Below are 21,146 nucleotides of genomic sequence, written 5' to 3'. Positions count from 1 at the left end.
CTAATGAATATGGATGCAAAAATCCTCAATAAAATTCTAGCAAATCGTATCCAACAACACATTAAAAGAATTATACATCATGACCAAGTAGGATTCATCCCAGGTATGCAAGGATGGTTCAACATAAGAAAATCAGTTAATGTAATACACCACATCAACAAATCAAAGCAGAAAAATCACATGATCATCTCAATTGATGCAGAGAAGGCATTTGACAAGATTCAACATCCTTTCCTGTTGAAAACACTTCAAAAGATAGGAATACAAGGGAACTTCCTTAAAATGATAGAGGGAATATATGAAAAACCCACAGCTAATATCATCCTCAATGGGGAAAAATTGAAAATTTTCCCCTAAGATCAGGAACAAGACAAGGATGTCCACTATCACCACTATTATTCAACATTGTGTTGGAGGTTCTAGCCAGAGCAATTAGACAAGAAAAAGAAATACAAGGCATCAAAATTGGAAAGGAAGAAGTAAAACTATCACTGTTTGCAGATGATATGATGCTATACGTCGAAAACCCGGAAAAATCCACAACAAAACTACTAGAGCTAATAAATGAGTACAGCAAAGTAGCAGGTTACAAGATCAACATTCAAAAATCTGTAGCATTTCTATACACTAGCAATGAACAAGCGGAGGGGGAAATCAAGAAATGAATCCCATTTACAATAGCAACTAAAAGAATAAAATACCTAGGAATAAATTTAACTAAAGAGACAAAAAACCTATACAAAGGAAACTAAAAAAAACTGTTAAAAGAAATCACAGAAGACCTAAATAGATGAAAGGGCAAACTGTGTTCATGGATTGGAAGACTAAATATAGTTAAGATGTCAATCCTACCTAAATTGATTTACAGATTCAATGCAATACCAATCAAAATCCCAACAACTTATTTTTCAGAAATAGAAAAACCAATAAGCAAATTTATCTGGAAGGGCAGGGTGCCCCGAATTGCAAAAAAACATCTTGAGGAAAAAAAACGAAGCTGGAGGTCTCGCGCTGCCGGACTTTAAGGCATATTATGAAGCCACAGTGGTCAAAACAGCTTGGTATTGGCATAAAGATAGATATATCGACCGATGGAATCGAATAGAGTGCTCAGATATTGACCCTCTCATCTACGGACATTTGATTTTTGATAAGGCAGTCAAGCCAACTCACCTGGGACAGAACAGTCTCTTCAATAAATGGTGCCTAGAGAACTGGATATCCATATGCAAAAGAATGAAAGAAGACCCATATCTCACACCCTATTCAAAAGTTAATTCGAAATGGATTAAAGATCTAAACATTAGGTCTAAGACCATAAAACAGTTACAGGAAAATGTAGGGAGATATCTTATGAAACTTACAATTGGAGGCAGTTTTATGGACCTTAAACCTAAAGCAAGAGCACTGAAGAAGGAAATAAATAAATGGGAGCTCCTCAAAATTAAACACTTTTGTGCATCAAAGAACTTCATCAAGAAAGTAGAAAGACAGCCTACACAATGGGAGATAATATTTGGAAATGACATATCAGATAAAGGTCTCATATCCAGAATTTATAAAGAGATTGTTCAACTCAATAACAAAAAGACAGCCAACCCAATTACAAAACGGGAAAAAGACTTGAACAGACACCTACCAGAAGAGGAAATACGGATGGCCAAGAGGCACATGAAGAGATGCTCAATGTCCCTGGCCATTAGAGAAATGCAAATCAAAACCACAATGAGATATCATCTCACACCCACCAGAATGACCATTATCAACAAAACAGAAAATGACAAGTGCTGGAGAGGATGCGGAGAAAGAGGCACACTTATCCACTGTTGGTGGGAATGTCAAATGGTGCAACCACTGTGGAAGGCAGTTTGGCGGTTCCTCAATAAGCTGAATATAGAATTGCCATATGACCCAGCAATACCATTGCTGGGAATCTACTCAAAGGACTTGAGGGCAAAGACACAAATGGACATTTGCACACCAATGTTTATAGCAGCGTTATTTACATTTGCAAAGAGATGGAAACAGCCGAAATCTCCATCAACAGAAGAGTGGCTAAACAAACTGTGGCATATACATACGATGGAATATTATGCAGCTTTAAGACAGGATAAACTTATGAAGCATGTAATAACATGGATGGACCTAGAGAACATTATGCTGAGTGAGTCTGGCCAAAAACTAAAGGACAAATACTGTATGGTCCCACTGATGTGAACGGACATTCGAGAATAAATTTGGAATATGTCATTGGTAACAGAGTCCAGCAGGAGGTAGAAACAGGGTAAGATAATGGGCAATTGGAGCTGAAGAGATACAGACTGTGCAACAGGACTAGATACAAAAACTCAAAAATGGACAGCACAATAATACCTAATTGTAAAGTAATCATGTTAAAACACTGAATGAAGCTGCATCTGAGCTATAGGTTTTTGTTTTATTTTGTTTTGTTTTCTTTTGTTTTTACTATTATTACATTTTTTTTCTATATTAACATTCTATATCTTTTTTGGTTGTGTTGCTAGTTCTTCTAAACCGATGCAAATGCATTAAGAAATGATGATCATGCATCTATGTGATGATGTTAAGAATTACTGATTGCATATGTAGAATGGTATGATTTCTAAATGTTGGGTTAATTTCTTTTTTTCCATTAATTAAAAAAAAAGAGAGAGAAGGGGTAATTGGCGCTGAAGGGATACAGACTGTGCAACAGGACTGGATATAAAAACTCAGAAATGGACAGCACAATACTACCTAATTGTAATGCAATTATGTTAAAACATTGAATGAAGCTGCATGTGAGGTATAGGTTTTTTTTTCTCTCTATTATCGTTTTAATTCTTATTCTGTTGTCTTTTTATTTCTTTTTCTAAATCGATGCAAATGTACTAAGAAATGATGAATATGCAACTATGTGATGATATTAAGAATTACTGATTGCATATGTAGAATGGTATGATTTCTAAATGTTGGGTTAATTTCTTTTTTCCATTAATTAAAAAAAAAGAGAGAGAAGGGGTAATTGGCGCTGAAGGGATACAGACTGTGCAACAGGACTGGATATAAAAACTCAGAAATGGACAGTACAATACTACCTAATTGTAATGCAATCATGTTAAAACATTGAATGAAGCTGCATGTGAGGTATAGGTTTTTTTTCTCTCTATTATCGTTTTAATTCTTATTCTGTTGTCTTTATTTCTTTTTCTAAATCGATGCAAATGTACTAAGAAATGATGAATATGCAACTATGTGATGATATTAAGAATTACTGATTGTACATGTAGAATGGAATGATTTCTAAATGTTTTGTTAATTTTTTTAATGAATAAAAAAATGAAAAAAATAATAATTTAAGTAACAAAATTGAAAATTCACACGCAAAAGATAGGTTGGATAATCAGACACAGACATGTGCCATGATGGCCTATCTATGGGGTTGCAAGAAATTGAAAAGTGGATGTTGCGGGGTTGGGGTAGAACAGAGGGAACGGGCTGGAGGAGAGGAGGCTTGCCTTTAACTGTGCACATTTTCCAACATTTGATTTGTTTACATTCCCATGAAAATGTGTTACTTTTTCCCCCTGTGTACATTAATAATAACAGAGATGATGGGGAGGGGTCATGACGGGAGTGTGAATTATGGCCTGTTATGTGAATATGCCCTCCAGGAGGTCCCTAGTTAGCTGGACATTGCTAGACAGTCGGACAAGGGTTTGGCTTTATGTTCATGAGACTTATTTGTGAGTAATTTTCCATTTTTAAAAGTCTTTCTCTGGTCTTGGTATAGGATAATGGTCTTAGTTTTAATATAATGCTGGCCCTTAGAATGAGGCCCTCTGCTCTGTTTTCTGAAAAAGACGATGGATAATTGGTTTCATTTCTTTCGTTAAATGGCTGGTAGAATTTGCCAGTAAAACCATCTGAGCCTAGTGTTCTTGTCTGGAATGTTATTAATTATGGATTCAACATTTTAATGGCTCTCGGGTTCTTCTGATTATGTATTTGCTCTTGTGTGTGTTTTGATAGTTTGTGCCTCTCAAGGAATTGGCCTTAAAATTATTTAAGGCGGGTATAAAACAGAAAAACATTCATATGCATTTTACATAAAATAGACCAGATTACAGCATAAAACAAGTAACCAGGCAATGGCGTTAAATTTCTCTTGTAAAACAGGATAATTGTAAACATAAAAAAAAAAAAGACTGAAGGACCATTCAAATAATAGAACAATCACAGATGTCTCTGGTACGCAGGCTGTTGGGTTATTTGTCATTCAAGATCATCAAAAAGTGACATCTCATTATTCACAGATGCTCATTATTTCCCCATTTTACTCTTTGCATTATATACAACACAGTTTTTGTGTTTATGCTATTAAATGACTGGACATAAGTTTGTTTGTTGTTTTTGTGTTTTTCTCACGTGGGCAGGCACCAGGAATGGAACCCAGGTCTCCAGCATGGCAGTGGATGTACGGTTTTTCGTGGTATTCCTTGAATATAATTTTGACGTCCGTGGCACCAGGAGTGGATCCTCTTGCATTCCTTATTTTAGCAATTTATGTTGTCTTTATATTTGGTTAGCTAGAGCTTTATCAGTTTGGTTAGTCTATTCAAAGAATGAATTGAACCTAGGTTGTCTGGCTCCAGAGTCAATAGTCTGAGCTGGGTCCTAACCAGGCCTAAGTGCTAAATGCCAGGAGTGCAATTGTTGGGTTGTATGGTAAGCGCTTATTTAGTTTTACTTAAAAAATGCTATTTTCCAGAGTGACTGTACCATTTTACATTCCCACAAGCAATGTATGAGAGATTCAGTTTCTTCTCACCAGCACATGGTGTTTTTTATTCTTGTTAATTTAATATGTGTAGTGATATCTTATAGTGGTCTAATTTGCATTTCCTTAATGTGTAATGATATCAAACAACTCTTCATGTTCTTATTTCCCATCCTTATTTCTATTTAGGTGAGACCTTTGTTCATATTTTTTGCCCATTTTCTTATTTTATTGTTGATTTTTATGAATTCTTTTATATATTCTAGATTTCAGTTCTCTGTCACATGAGGATTGCAAATATTTTTTCCCTGCTCATAGCTTGCCTTTTTCATCCTCTTAATAGTCTTTTGTGGATCATTAGTTTTAAATTTTGTTGAAGATCAATTGATCATTTTTTGTTTTTCACGGACCTCATTCTATGTACTCCCTCTCAGAAATCTGTTTCCATGGCCCCAAATATCAAATATGCATGTGATACCAAAATCTTCCTCTTGCCTAGCTTAGCAACTCCATATATTCCTCTTCCTCTCTCAGCTTCTCACCCCACATTCAATCCAGCAATAACTGTTTCAGAGATCTATAAAATAGGAGGGAGCAAGATGGTGGCTTAGTGAGGTGTGGAATTTAGTTTACCCTCTAGAGCAGCTAATAAATAGCCAAGAACACTATAGAACAACTGCTGGGGCCATGGCTGTGACTGGACACACAACATACACCAGTCTGCACAAGCTGGACCAGCTACAATCCCAAACAGAACTGTAAGTCCCCAAGCTGCAGAGGCTGGTGCCACTCCCAAAGGGGAAAGGAAAGGGACTTTACTAGCAGCAGGGGCTTAACTCAACCAAGTTCCACTTGTGGAATTAATTAAAAAATTTTGACTACTGAAAATAGGTCCCCAACAAACGTAATCCTACTATAAGTGGTAAAGATACTAGGAGTTTTTGTCCCAGGAGAGGTGGGTGGGTGGGTGGGGGCCTGATGGAAAAAGGGGGAAAAAACCTGAGTCTTTTTGGGTTGGGCAGCATATAATACTGGAAAAGGACTGGACCCTAAAAAATAAAAGGTGATGGGGGGCACATAAAGCCAGAAGATATATACAGCATGTACCAAACTCTTGATTAACAAATCCAAGGAGCAGGGGTTCTGCTCCTGAAAAGGATCCCCCCCGCCACCCGCCCTCTTGGTATGCCAAGACACAGATGTTTGGAGATGCAGAGCCCAGCACATGTCACCATGTGCCTTCCCATGAGATGCTAAGCATGCCAGAACCCAGAGTTTTGCCCTGAAGAAGCTAAGTGAAGGCCTGCAGATGCTTGGAGAGGAAGTCAATGAAATCAGAAGCTGAAAGCAACAGAACTGGGAACACAGACCTGCAGATGTCAGCCACATACCTTCCCATGTGACAGAGGAAACTGGATGCCATCTGGTCCTTTTTTTCAGAATCAAGGTATCTGTCCTGGTTTGAAATGATGTATATACCCTAGAAAAGCCATTTTTTAATCCTGATCACATTTTATAAAGGCAGCCATTTCTTCTAATCCCTATTCAGTATTGTATATTTGAAATTGTAATTAGATAATCTCCCTGGAGATATGATTTAATCAAGAGTGGTTGTTAGGCTGGATTAGATAGAGGTATGTCTCCAGCCATTTGAATGGGTCTTGATTAGTTTCTGAAGTCCTATAAAAGAGGAAACATTTTGAAGAATGAGAGATTCAGAGAGAGCAGAGGAGAATGACATACCCATGAGAAGCAGAGTCCACCAGGCAGCAACCTTTGGAGATGAAGAAGGAAAATGCCACCCGGGGAGCTTCATGAAACAGGAAACCAGGAAAAGAAGCTAGCAGATGATGCTGTCTTTGCCATGTGCCCTTCCAGATGAGAAAAGAACCCTGACCGTGTTCACCATGTGCCCTTCCACTTGAGAAAGAAACCCTGAACTTTATCAGCCTTTTTGAACCAAGGTATCTTTCCCTGGATGCCTTAGATTTTGCATTTCTATAGATGTGTTTTAATTGGGACTTTTTCTCAGCCTTAGAATTGTAAACTAGCAACTTATTAAATTCCCCTTTTAAAAAGCCATTCTGTTTCTGGTATATTGCATTCCAGCAGCTTGCAAACTAGAACAGTATCTTTTTCTCAGTGCCTTAGTTTGGACATTTTTAAGGCCTTGGAACTGAAAACTTGTAACTTAGTAAATCCCTTTTATAAAAGCCAACCCATTTCTGGTGTATTCCATTCCAGTTGCTTTAGCAAGCTAAAACAGATATCCTCTCTCCTCCCAAGGAACATGCGCACTGCTGAAAGCCCAACATGGAAGGGTCTGGGGTTGTGTTGCCAAATATTGACAAGTGCTGCCATTGTTCAATCTACTACTGTTCACAGCACTGGACAAGGGGGTGGCAGCACAGCCTTTAAATTTTGTTGATAATGGATATTTTGAATATTATAATGCTGCCGGTTGTAGGTTGTGCTTGTTTAATGACTTTTCTAAATTATTTTTTGTAAAGACTGTAATCTTTTTTATGTGGTCACAGGAGTTTCTGTTCTGTTAGCTTAGTGGTCAGCTAGTGATTCGCCAGAGATTTTCTAATATGCCTGGAACCAGTGGGAAACAAAGAAAACCTCTCTGCTTTGGTTTGTAAAAGCTATTGGAATGCAATACACCAGAAACGGAATGACTTTTGAAAAGGGAATTTATTAAGTTACAAGTTTACAATTCTAAGGCTGTGAGAATGTCCAAATTAAGAAGCTTATAAAAATGTCCAAACTAAGGCAACAAGGAAAAGATACCTTGGTTCAAGTAGGCTGATGACATTTGGGATTACTCTTTCAGCTGGGAGGACACATGGCAACATCTTTCAGCTTTCTTTCCAGGCTTCTTCAGCAGCTTCCCTGGGGATGTCTTTTTTTTTTTTTTTTTTTTTTTTTTAATGTAGGCAGGCATCGGGAACCAAACCCGGGTCCTCGGGCATGGTAGGCAAGCGTTCTTACCTGCTGAGCCACCATGGCCTGTCCTGGAGATGTCTTCTTTATACATCTCTGGCTGTGTAGGTTCTGTTTGTTCTATTGGCTCTCAAGCTTTGTCCAAAATGGTTGCTTCTTAAAGGGCTCCAGTTAGCAACCCCACCTTGAATGGGTGAAACACATTTCCATGGAAACCATCCTATCAAAAGTTAACACCCACAATTAGGTTGGTCACATCTCACCCAGCAATATTGAATGAGGATTAAAGGACATATCTTTTCTGGGGTAGACAACAGATTCAAACTGGCACACTCTCCTGGTCTTTCCACATTGGCTTTGTGTCAAGGCATTCCTTCGATGCTTAGCCAGGCCATTTACCACTCTGTCTTAGTCTTCCCGTACTGCTTATGTGGAGTTAAAGGTCAGCCAGAGGTAAAAGCTTAGGGGTTTTGCTTGTCTCTCTCAGTATGCATCCAGCCCTGGGCATGCAGTGACCTTCGTTCTAGAATCCCAGGTATGTGACAGAGCTTTCCAAAGCCCAGATGACCCCACTTATCTCCTGTCCCAGAGCCATTCTTTCTTTCTATGCTTTTTTGTCTGTTGGTTTTCCCCAATCTGTTATCCCTCATCACAGGCAGCTATGGGTGCTATATTTGCCTTGAAATGTTTTGACAAACATGACCTGGGAGATGGCTCTAGGTTTGAAGATCTTTCTAAGGTGCGCAAAACAAAAGCGAGTAGTCAAGCCAAGCCCTCAGGGAGTCACCAGACAGGTCAAAACACACAACCACAATCCTTTGAAATGATTATCTATATTTCATTTTTTGGCACCACCAAGCCACACCAGGAAAATAGGACACCATCCTTATGGCCACTGCTAAGTTGAGGACTGGGGATGGCAGGCAGGTAAGTTAAAATGCCAAAACCCTTTTTATTGGAATTCTGTGCTTCCTTCTTCATTCTGCATTCACTCTGTTGTTTTAAGTATTAATGGTGCAATGTCAGAGCTCCACAAGAGTTGATTCTGACTGTATCCATCAGCTTTATCCAGAGTTGGGGCCCTTTTGTAGAAGAATGGCGTTTTGAAGTTCTCTGCTACACCAATTGGTGACATCACCTGTTCTCAATGATTTATATTTTCAGGACAAATTATTTACTTGAAATATATCATCATGCTTTTTTGCCTCTTATGTGGCTATTGACACAAGTGCTTAAGATTCATTGCAGAGCTGGAGCTACTTTTTTCTTGGTTTTCCCTTTGTGCTTACAGTACTAATATTTTCAGTCTTTGGCATCATTTCAGGTACTGCTTTAAGAGATTTGCCTATTCTGATAAAGTTAATATGTGAAATTAGATTATTACTGCTGGATATCAACACATCCACACACAAATATAACTTACATGTCAAAACCCTGAATACTCAGAGTCAGTTTAAATCTCCTGACTGTGGACTAAGTGAGAGAACCTATTCAGACTATATATTAATAGTAGCAGAGCTAAATAATGTCTCTGTTTCCTTGTTAAATATTAATATAAATTGAATTTTCAGTATTTATTCCCACAAATCACTGGATTGGTCACCATGTGCAGTTTGGAGGACTCTTGTGCAGACCAGAGGTCCTCTAACTGTGCTCCACTCTTCATGGGACACGTAGGCATGGATGGTCTTGAAAACCTCCTGGAGCATCAGCAGAGGCACAATTAGATATTCCTTCCATCACATCACATAAATGCTTCTTGGATCCATCTGATCAAGAAGATATTTCCCAATAATATTTTACACTTGGTTTAATAATTATTTGTTAAATGTATAATATACTTTAGTTGTTTTCATTGTGTTTAACAATAAATTTCCTACAACCCAATCCTGAAGAAATTCTTTCTTTCCTACTCAGGAACATGAGTTCATGAATCCCCTCACCCCATGTACACGAGTCTCCCCACCCCATATACACGAGTCCCCCCACCCCATGTACACGAGTCCCCCCACCCCATGTACACGAGTCCCCCCACCCCATGTACACGAGTCCCCCTACCCCATGTACACGAGTCCCCCCACCCCATGTACACGAGTCCCCCCACCCCATGTACACGAATCCTCCCCACCCAATATATAAATATATACATCGCTTCAGTTCTTTCCTCTACTGGGTGATTCCATCATCATACAATCATACTTCTATTTCTCCATCTTACAAAAACATTCTCTAGACCCTCTCCTTTCTCTCTATCATCAACTTAATTCCCCATAACCCATTGACAGTGGAAGTCCTCAGAGAGCTCTCTAGATTCATTGACTCTAATTCTAAAGCTTTTTTTGTGAGAGAATTTACACACCATGTATTGACCCATTGGAAATGTACAATTCAATAATTTTAGAAAATTTACTGAGTTAATTGGACATCATCACAATTCAGATTTGGAACATTTCTACCATGCTGTCTTTTGAAGGGCAAAACTGTTTGATTTTAATGATGTCTAATTTATCTTATTTTCTTTTTGGCACATATTTTTGGAATCACTTCTGAGAATTCTTTGCCTAACTCAAGGTCACATATATTTTCTCCTATGCTTTCCTCAGATGTTTTATATTTTAGTTCTTACATTTAAGTCATCAATTCATAAAATGCAAAGACAAATCACAGACCAAGAGAAAATATTTGCAAACCATATGTCTCAGAGAACTGTTTCTAGAACATGTGAAGTATTCTTATAATTCAATATGAAGACAAACAACACTTTACAAACAGCAAAATACACAAAATGATGTTCAGTATCATTCATTGTTAAGGAAATACAGATTAAAATTGCAATGAATGACCCCTATACTGCACACTACAATAGCTATAATAAAGATGGATAATACCAAGTGTTGATAAAGGTGTTGAAAATTGGAACCTGAATATATCTCTGGTCAGAATGCAAAATGTTGCAACCACTTTTTAAAAGAGTTTGTCAGTATCTTAAAAAATTAAATATAAACTTACCATATTACTTGCCAATTCTACTCCAAGTAACCTGTTCAGGAGATATGAAAATGTCCACACAATGAGTTGTTTATGGATGTTCATAGCAGTGGTTCTCATAGCAGCCCAAAATCGGACACAAAATAAAGATATTCATCAACTGGTATATATGAATAACAAAATTTTAATTCCATTAAAATAGAATACTACTCCACAATACTTCTAGGAATACTGCTAATTAATGCAACTCTAATGAACCTCAAAAACCTTATAATAAGTAAACGAAGACAAACCCAAAAGACTGTACACCGTATCATTCAATTTATCTGTAATATCTAGAAAAAGCAAATCTATAGACACAGAACCCAGATCAGTGATTGCCTGGGCCTGAGGATGGGAACAGGAATTGACTTCAAACTTATACTGGGGAAACTTGTTGGCTTGATATAAATGTCCTAAATTTGTGTTGTGGTAATACGTAACTTTTAATTTACTAAACCTCATTGAATTGTGCACTTAACATTGGTGAATTAAAAGTCATGTAAATGATATCGCTATAAAGCTATCAAAATACACTAATAATAGGTAAAGGGTTGGGAGATATAGTGAAACAGGTTTGGCAATATATGATAACTGCAGACGATGGCGCTGGGTAATGCAGATTCATTATACAGTACTTCCCACTTTTGCATATTTGGAAATTTCTCACAAATGCTTTTTAAAGAAGCTTTGTACATGTTGTATAGGATGAAAAAAGCTCTTTTACAAGGCTCGATTTGCTCTCTAGTGAATGAAAATTTCACAGGATGAGATAATATACAAAAATAACTGTAGGTTGAAAAGCCCAGTGAAAAGACTGTAGACAGAAAGAATGGAGGCTGTACAAAGGGTTCCTGCAGGAGATGATCTTTGATTCCATGTTGGTGAGAGGATGCCTGTGACATCAGTGTGGGGTGGAGGCTGATGTGGAAGAATGAAGTGTGGGAAGTTTAAGCGTACAGGGGAGGGCTGCGGAGTAAGTTTTAGCTGAATAGCGTGATGTTTGTAATAACGAAAATGAGATAAATGCATTCATTCAACATGCATTTGTTAAATACTTACAGTGTTCCAAGTATTGTTCTACGTGCCTCCTCTTGTTCAGGTCCCCACTCAAAATTAGCAGCTTCTCTGGTCACTTGATAAATGGGCCGGAGTAGCACACCCAAACAAGGACTATGTTGTCGCCAGAATCCAAAGAGACCACCTGGGCATTGTGCCTCTTTTTTGGACAACCTCAACCAAAATCAAGCAAAATCAACCTCAACCAAAGCAGTAGTTGTCTAGGAAAATAAAATGGAGCACCTCAACAAAACTAAAAGGTAGTGAAGGAATGACAGAGAAAATTCTAGCAAGACAATCAAGGGAAAAGGACATAATATTAGGAATAGAAGGTTAAAATTGGGAATGTATTTTTAAAAATTATATGAGATTAATGTAATTTACTTCATGCTGGTGAATTTAGAAACCATGAAATGGTTCATTTCTAACAAAATATAAATTGCTAAAAATCGATGCAGATGGCGTCCAGCCTCAAAACGGAGAAACTGAACATTTTCGAGGACGAGGCCGCAGTCAGGATGTCATGTGGATCAGGAGCTATCCCAGCGAGGTGGAAGGCATGAAGACCAAAAGAGTGGAGTCAGGGAATCAGCCAGGAGCACTACAACATGCAGGGAGGGTGTGACAGGGACCAGCTAGAGCCCGGGATGGGGAAACGGGGACCAGCTAGATGGGAAGACATGACACCGAAGGGTGGAGGTAAGATCGGGTGGGGCCAAACCCTGGTGTGGGACCTGCAGGAGGAGATGCCCTGGGAGCAAGGCCCTTATTTTCTCTGCAGACTGACAGCTCCTCGCATGCTGTGATGACAAGTGCCCTGCCTAAATGGGCATCAGAGTGGCCAGCCCCAGTGAAGGGCCAGCAGACCCATCTGTTATCACTGACTCTGCACACTCCCTCGGGCCCTCTGGTTTCATGTCCAGGAGTGGGTTCTGCAGTTACCCTGGCTTGGGAGAGCCAAGATCCAATTTCACTACACCGTTGACTGAAGCACGAGACGTGGGGAAGCAGCCTGAATTCTTAAGAAGGAATTCAATGGGGAAATCAATGACCGAACAAATTTCTCCCTGACATGGGGGCATGAGGAGCTGAACAAGAGGCCTTGCTAAGTGAACAAAAAGCCAAAAAAACCTCTGCATCAGAAAATTCCCATTTGGGTTACAATTTTTTTTTAACATATATACAGATGCAGTTGAATATGCATTGAGGGTTTACGGAATTGTGTCCAAGTAAATGCTAATAATAGATACTAGGGGATAAAGACAGTTAAGTTTTCATTTTATTCACATCTGGATATAAAACTTTTCTTAATTAGAATATTGTTTTATTAAAGTATCTCCCCTTGTCCTCTTCCCCTAGCCACCCCCCCCACCATCTCCCAGAGGACCCCATGGTGCCAAGAAGAACAATTAGGAACCTAGTGTTAAGTGTAGCCTGCATGTGTCACAAAACTAGGTGTGCAAATATATATATATTTTCTTATTTTCCATCAATTGCCATGAATTTCTATTTCAAGTTCTCAGTTCTGCATAAGACAGAAAACATAATCTATTCAAATCCTGGTAGTTCTCAAGCCTTTCAGGTTAAAAAGTAATGCCCTGAAGTCACCCATCTCTCTCCCAACCCTCCATCCTGAGCCTTGGTGGTGTGGACAGCGTCCTCCCCACTGCTGGATGCTGCCTGTTCTGCATGACTGCCAGTTATGGGTCCATGCTGCCCTTGGCAGGAGTCCCGTTGCATGGACCCCTCAGATGAGGCAGGTCACAGAAGCCCTCGAAGCAGCTGAGGTCAGCCTGTAGCACCCTGCTTGGTGAAGGCTGTATCCCAACTTCTCACTAGTGCTATTATGCAGGGGGCTGGAAACTTCTTACCCTTTGGCAGGGCCTGCTACACAATATCCAAGACCCAATACAAAATGAAAATGTGGGACCCATTGTGCAAAAAGCACGGGGTAAAGTGCAGTTAAAGGCACTAAAATATAAAGCTTTTTCCTTTAAAATATTTTAGTATATATGAAATATAATATGGGTGATGCTGATATAAAAGTAATAACTTCAGCTTATGCATTGCAAAAACAACATTTTGGTGTCTTACTTTGAATAATGCAGTAAATAGTAATTTTATTAGTGTGATATCTTGACTGGTCATAAGAACTTTCTGAGTCACTTCTAGAAATTAGTTTAGTATTGCATCAAAATGTATGCTTTTAGTAGATTCATTTTTAATCCATGTAATTGAATGCATTGTTGCTTTCGGAAATTTTAAATTATATATAATTTTTGATAATTTTTAATTTTGTGAAGGATCTTCTGTTCAGCAGTTTCTGGATTGTTTAAGAATATTTTATAGGCTGTGACAGCAATGGGATGAGTTTCTGAAATTATTTCAAAGTATAAAATGGTACACCCAGAGCTCATGATTCTTTTGTGAACTAATTTTTCTAAAAAGTTAATTCTGCAAGCAAATCAATTTAGTGTAATTCTGAATTCAGTTTGTTTTTTTTTCATGGGCAGGCGAGAAATCTGCCTGCCGAGCCACTGTGGCCCACCCCTGAATTTAATTTTAAATGTAAATTTAAACAATAGCATTTTAATGCTTCCTCTGACATAGCCTGTAAGAAATGTTCAGTCAAAGAAACCAAAAGTTGATTCCTGCTTAGAACATATTTCACAATGCCTGCTTATTCATCCTAGCACTGTGTCTTCCATTACAAAGAAAAATTAGTTTTACAATTGTCTTCCTTATTAATACTTGGATCTTTCAAAGCTTCATGTGAAAAGTGTTTTTTTCTGCTGGTGGCAATGATCTTTTCGTTTGATTTATTATTTCTCAGCTTGTGGATATTTGCTTTGCAGTGTAGCAGTAGTTTTTAAGCCAGATATTGTAAACTTTTTGAAGAATTTTAATAAGTCTCTAATATACTGCATAAAATGTCCATGTCCACTTTCATTTTGTAAGAATTTGCCAAGTTTGCTTTCTGAGCACCTTCAGTTAGCACCCTGACATTCATAGAGGACATTTAGTATTTGTGCAGATACCTCATGAATGGGCTCTGAGGATAGACAGACCAGCCAGCTGCGCAACGCAGAGCTTACTCCCCTCCATTGAACCCCTCAACTCCCACAGTCCTGGAGCTGCTGCTGGTTCTAATGTTGCTGCTGCTGCTGCCATCGCCACTTGGGGCCCTGCTGCCCCTAGATGCCCCCTACATGCTCACGGGCACCTGGTGGTCAAGCTAGCACCACTGCACGCTGCCCCCTGCCTACCGATCCCGCAGGCCTGAGGCCCCAGGCACACCCTCTACTGCCTGCCATAGCTCCTTTGTCCGTGCACATGCTCTATCGTGTTGGCTCATCACATTTCACTTACAGAACACAGGTTCAAAGATAAAAGTTCCTGTGCAGCTATCCAGGTTGCAGGCCCATGAAACTGGTACCATCCCCCGTCCCACTAGCTGCCTTCTCCAGAAACCACGGGAGAGAGCCTGACTATGTAATCCCTCGACCACACAGGATTCGGTGCTAATCCCTCCTCCCGCTGCCCTCCCCTAGCACGCAGCACCTAGCTCCTTGACACCAGCTCCCCTGCACACATCTTAGCTCTTATGTTTCCTCTTTTGCCTTGGGAAAAGCCAAGGATTTCACATCCTTGTCTCTGGTCCCAATTTTTGAGGTCGATCAAGGCCTTCTGCCCCTCATTTGGAATAATTACATTTTGGTTAGATGGTGGCAGATGTTCCTTTCCAAGACATGCCTCACTGTGAGAAGCAAACATCAGGTGCAGAAGCAAAGTAGAGGACGACAGGAGCCCTAGAGGTACCTCTCGTGCTCCTTCTGGTTCAGTGTTCACAGCTGGGGGAAGACAGCAGCCATGCATGTCTGAGTCACCAGTGCAGGAAAACACCTGCGAAGGAGTACTCAGGGAAGAATAGAATTCACTGGTGCTGCCTCCACAGATCTCCCTCCCAGACCCCCTCTCTCCCTGAGCTATTCAGGGTTGCTCAGCGTAGTTCAGTGGTACCTACTAGAGTTCAGAAACCAGAGAAATAATAAGAAAGTGGGTGAGGAGGGCTGCAGAGAGTTTTTATAGGCATTGACATTGCAGTGCCCTCACTGTCTAGAAGAGACCTGGTCCTTCAGGATGAGACTCATAAAAGGGGGGAAGATGGAAGGGGAAGGAGCTTATGAATAAAAGAGAAATTTTAAAAAGAGAAAGAGGAAATTATATGCAGAGTGTTGCTGTCTGTATCTGATATTTCAGAATCTGTGAAGTTGGCTTCCGAATGAATGAGGGCAGTGACTATGGCTGGTCGACCTCAAGAAAGGAAAGGGGAAGGTTAGGGTTGATGGGAGGACTTGGGCCTGTTATTCATGGGAAGGTTGGCCTGGTCCCAGGACTCGGTTCTGTCCTCATCTCTACCTTCCTCTTCCAGGGCTCAATTTCTTCAGCTCTGCAATGCGGGAGTGGATCTAGGATCTCCAAGGTCCCTTTCTAGCCCTCAAATATAACCATGACCAGGGAAGGCTGCCTATGTCCTGTTCCTCCAAGAACCTGGTCGCTGTCAACATATCTTCCTGTGCATGACATTGTTTGGTCTGAAACCTGAAATTAAGGCCCAACGTTATGTGTGCCTTGACTCTGGAGAACACCTGGAGGGCCTCCAATGCCCTGACTGGAAGTTTACTTCTCCCATCTTCTCCCACGGGTAAGATCCCCTAGCCAAGCAACCCTCCTTTTCATGGGTTCTGGGCACAATTCCTGCTCATTTCTGAGTAGTTGACTTCAGTTCTCTGCCACCCTGTGAAATGACTCACATTGGTCAATCACATCCTCATGTGAGAATCAAACGTCACCTCAACCTCTTGCTAGTAAAAAACCTGCCTCCCACGGCCTCTGCCTGTACATGGTTTTCCCAAGTGCCATGAGGCCCTGCGTGGCCTTTTCCTCATGGCTGTGAATATACGTAGTTAATAAACTGCTGTTGAACTTATTTATCCAGTGGCACATGTCCTGTATTTAGCCATTCCCCAAACCCTAAGGTGTGAAGCCTTCCTTCTCTGATAAGGTGATAAAAATACATTGCCTTCCCTGACTTCTCTTCCTCACTTACCTCCCTGCCTCTTTTCTCTTTCCTGATTACTGCCCATTTCCTTTCTCCTTGTCAGCTCCATCGTTGTCACATTGTTCACTAATATGGGAGCACTGCAGGAATCATCCAGGGTATACTGCCACTCTCTGTCATCAATTGGCTGATGAATTAACCAACCCGATCCTCTCCAAGAAGCAACTGTCAGGGGACAACCACACAAATCAAGTAACTGTCCTGTGTCTATGACTGTGGGTACTTTGGAGACATTTTATACTCACAACAACCCCATAGGTTTTACAGCTCATTAAAAAGGATGAATTTGGGATTAGACACAAAGTAACTTGTCCAGATTCCCTTATACTGTAAGTGAGACAACAGGAATTCTATAGGAGGGGTGACCACGTGACTAAATGGAACCTTCTTGGATTTGCAGCAAGCCTTTTAAGGTCCGGGGGGGAAGTGGACCTGGCAGGCCTGAGGAAAGAGGCATGTCTGGAATGTGAGGACAAGGAGGAGCTGACTGGCTGGAGCCTTGAGTATGAGAGGAGCAGGGGCCCCCTTGCCTACTTCCTGGGAGCTTGTCCTGGGCCTGGTCAATTCCAGGAGACTAGGTCATTGGGACTGTGAGAGCCAGTGTGTGAAGTGAGCCTGCAGCCCATTCACATGAATCCTCCAAACAGCCCTGCCAGGCTTTGGAGGGTGTTGAGGGGGCAGCTGGGCATGAATTTACAGCCAATGGAAGCAAATTCAGGTTTTATTCCTTACCCTAAAATTTAGTACTTGGCTTGAGAAGTGGACACTAGAGATGTGCTTAAATAAATACTTCTTGATACACTTCTCCAAGACACAGGAACATGTGAATAAGCTCTGAGCCAATGTTCTTTGCCTCATCCCACCGTAATTTCTCAAACACCCATCAACAGTAGAATGTATAAATAAATTCAACCATATTTCAGCACTTGTAAACCATAGTTTTGTAAGAATGAATGATCCTTAAATATGTGCAACTATATGGGTGAATCTCACAAAATGCAGAGCCAAAGAGGCCAGAAACAAAATGGATTATCATTTCCTATATACAGAGTTCAGAACAGGGCATGATTAATGGATTGTGTGAAGATGGGATGCTGTAGACTCTGGAGTGAGAGGTTCATGACTGCAAGGGGCCCTAAGAGGATTTCTCGGGTGCTGGGTTCCTGCAATGTTTTTACTTTTAATCTAGGTAATGATTACACAGGTTGTGCAGTTCGTGAAAATCCATTGAGCTGTACAATTAAGATTTTGAAGATTTTTAAATATGTATTTGATACTTTAATTAAAACAAAAAAAAAATAGACAGTATGTTCCCCAAATGCTGTGAATCTCAGCAGTGCTCTGTGGTTGCAGACAGGGTAGTTGAGTCATTTATCACAAACCCCAAATCACACAACTCAACCCAAGTTCAGTGGTGACATAGCGATTTCTAGAGCCCCTCTTTTTTCCCTGCACCAAAAAAGCCCCAGTTGACTGCAGGAGCCCCTGAGCACACACACACCCATGTAACCACATGGCCGAGCCCACCCAAAGCAGTATTGCCCAATGCTCCCACCTGGGCAAGTAATTCCTAGGATGTGACCAACAGAGTGTTCAACATCTGCTGCTCTTTCCCTCCCCCCAATGGAATATAACCTTCATAAGATTGTCATTTTTTTCTGTTGATCTTTGAACATAGAAAAGTGCGTGACACACACTAGGTACTCAGTAAATATCGGTGAATAGTTGACTGTTACACAGGCATCTTGCACTATCCTAAATTGAATTTATTATTTTTGTCCAAAGGTTAAAGAATCCAGACAACTAAGCCAGAAGGTGAGGTGGGGCCAGTTTGGTTGCAGATTCCTCCTTAGCTTCTCTCTTCCATGACCCCCTCACCATCTCCCCAGTTAACTCCACTAGAGCAGGAGCTCAATGGGCCGTGTTTCTGGGGTCACTCCAGAGTTTGCCCGTGTCTGTGGTTGGGCCCATTCATTCTTCCTTCACTCAGAGCCACGGAGTTCATTCAATCCATACAATCTTGTCACTCTGCGATTCAGTCTTCTCTTGGCTCTCCATGACTTTCGAGAAAATGCCCCCTGTTGTGTTAGGCTGGCATCCCTTGTTATACCCTAGCCACACTCACCTTCCTTGGAGGCCAGCTTTCTATTCGAGCTCTCTTCTCCTTCCCCCTTGTCTTGACTATTTCCCTGATGTGGAACTAACCTATCAGTTACGTGGCTGCTTCCTCCTCTTCCTTTCGTCCCACAGCTCAAACCTTGGACTTGGGTTACACCTTTCTTACCTATTATGTTATCCTAGCACTTATCCCTTGAAGTTGTAATTGCTGGTTCTTCATCTGTCTCACTCGCTGGGTGGTAAACTCCTCTCAAAAGGTGTGCATTCAGCTCTCCCTGCCCAGTGCCCAGCACGGGGTCACGTACACAGCCGTTGCTCACTTACCATTTCATTCACAGTGCATGAAGGCTGGGGGGGGGGGGCGGAGATGCCTGCTGCTCAATTCTTTCTGCCTCTGTACAATGACTCTCCTGGCTGGGTGGATGCTTTCAGACGGTCACATTTGCAGCACCTGGATGTAGGTGAGACGTACATGAGCTTTGAGGTCAGCCCAACTTGGGCGGAATTGTGATTGCATGATATCATATTTCAGTGGTGTCGATTAAAGTCAGACTTCCTTGTACCTAGATCGCGGCACATACTTGTTGGATGACTTCAGGTCAATTACTTGAGGTCTTTGTGCCTGTCCCTCATCTGGGAAAGTGAGAAGAGAAAATACCTACATCAGAAAACAGTTGTGAGATGTTATCTTTTATATTTAAAATTCAATTTTAGCTCACCTCAGAATAGTCCCCTTCCATCCCTCTTCCTGCAAAAGGAAGAGATGTATTCAGGGATCCTTCTGCTTTTTAAAAGCAGGATTACAGGAATTGCTCAAGGATATGTCATACCTTAGACTTATACGTTCCATTGGTTACAGGGCAGAGGTGAGTTTTCTTCCCCAGGTCCCAGGGCCTTGATGCCAGGCCTGTATTCTAGGTGAGTCGTGGCAGGTGTCTGATTTCTCTAAGCCTTAGCAAAAAGCAAAAAAATCACAAAAGAAATTGCCCCCTTAAAAAGAAAGAACGTGTCAGATGTGTTTTGTTATGTGCAGTAGGGATGATCCAGCCCCTTCCAATGTAAGAGAGGCAGCAGGTCCAGCAGGCAAAGATGAGGCTCCCTTTGGCCTTCTTGTCCTCGGCTTCCCCTCGCTTCTCCCCCCTCTGCTGGACCAGTTCATTCTGGGCTCCCCTACCTTAAAAAGCAAAACCCTTTTTAACATTTAGGAGTCGGCTCTCATAGTCATCAATTGTGCTACTTCCCCCAACCCATCAGCTGGACTGCTGGAAACTTTCCAGGTTAATTCTGACTTTACCTGTCTCCATTTGTATGAGTCCGTGCTTTCTCCACACTTGATTTACAGAACGCGGATCCATGGGAATTACGTAAAAGAAGAAGATCAAGGTTTTATTTATAGAACTCCTGGAAGACAGACAAGGCATTCAGGAGGAAAATGGGGAAGGGCGGGAGATGGCTGTGAGCAGTCTGTCCAGGTGAACTCACCTCCAGGATCCTACGAGATGACAGTACCAACTTTGGGAATAAAATTGCAGGGAAGGCTGTGGAAATGGAAACCTGTATCTCTGGGCCTCCAGCTGGCTCTGAGAAGAGCGGAGATCAGGGGTCAGCTTGTGTAATACATGTAAAAGGGGCCATCTGGGATCCAAGCTGCGGGAAGGGGGGCATGTCTGCTTCTCAAGGGTGCAGCTCCCTCAGGCCAGTATTTCCCTCTTAGAGCCTGAGATGGTGGGCCCTGGTGTTCTAGTTTCCTAGCTGCCAGAATGCAGTATTCCAGAAATGGAGTGGCTTTTAAAAAGGGGAATTTAATAGGTTGCTAGTTTATAGTTCTAAGGCTGAGCAATAGAAATCAAAGGCATCCAGGGAAAGACACCTTGGTTCAAGAAGGCCGATGAAGTTCAGAGTTTCTCTCTCAAGTGAGACGGCACATGGCGAACATGGTCAGGGCTTCTCTCTCGGCTGGAAGGGCACATGGCGAACATGATATCATCTGCTCGCCTCTTCTCCTGGCTTCCTGTTTCATGAAGCACCCCGGGAGGCATTTTCCTTCTTCATCTCCAAAGGTCACTGACTGTGGACTCTGCTTCATGGTGCTGC

The 21,146-nt window shown here is 41.1% G+C and overlaps 1 long non-coding RNA gene across 3 annotated transcripts in view; it reads right to left on the bottom strand.

Annotated features, from left to right (window-relative positions):
• Nucleotides 1-21,146, bottom strand: part of LOC143683789 (uncharacterized) — a 94,161-nt gene that overhangs the window by 48,406 nt on the left and 24,609 nt on the right. The window contains exons 3-5 of one of the 3 annotated variants that reach the window (XR_013175655.1): nt 19,883-20,003; nt 19,772-19,800; nt 18,462-19,685 (exon numbers count right to left, since the gene is read on the bottom strand). This is a non-coding gene — a long non-coding RNA (uncharacterized LOC143683789). Of the gene's footprint in view, nt 1-18,461; nt 20,004-21,146 lie in introns of those variants that run through there. The other 2 variants (XR_013175654.1, XR_013175653.1) reach the window with 2 other exon arrangements.

Source organism: Tamandua tetradactyla, chromosome 5, assembly GCF_023851605.1.
Source record: "Tamandua tetradactyla isolate mTamTet1 chromosome 5, mTamTet1.pri, whole genome shotgun sequence".
In the NCBI taxonomy this organism is placed as follows: Eukaryota; Metazoa; Chordata; class Mammalia; order Pilosa; family Myrmecophagidae; genus Tamandua; species Tamandua tetradactyla.
Note: the sequence above shows the minus strand (reverse complement) of the source record. Positions and strands in the feature narration are given on the sequence as shown.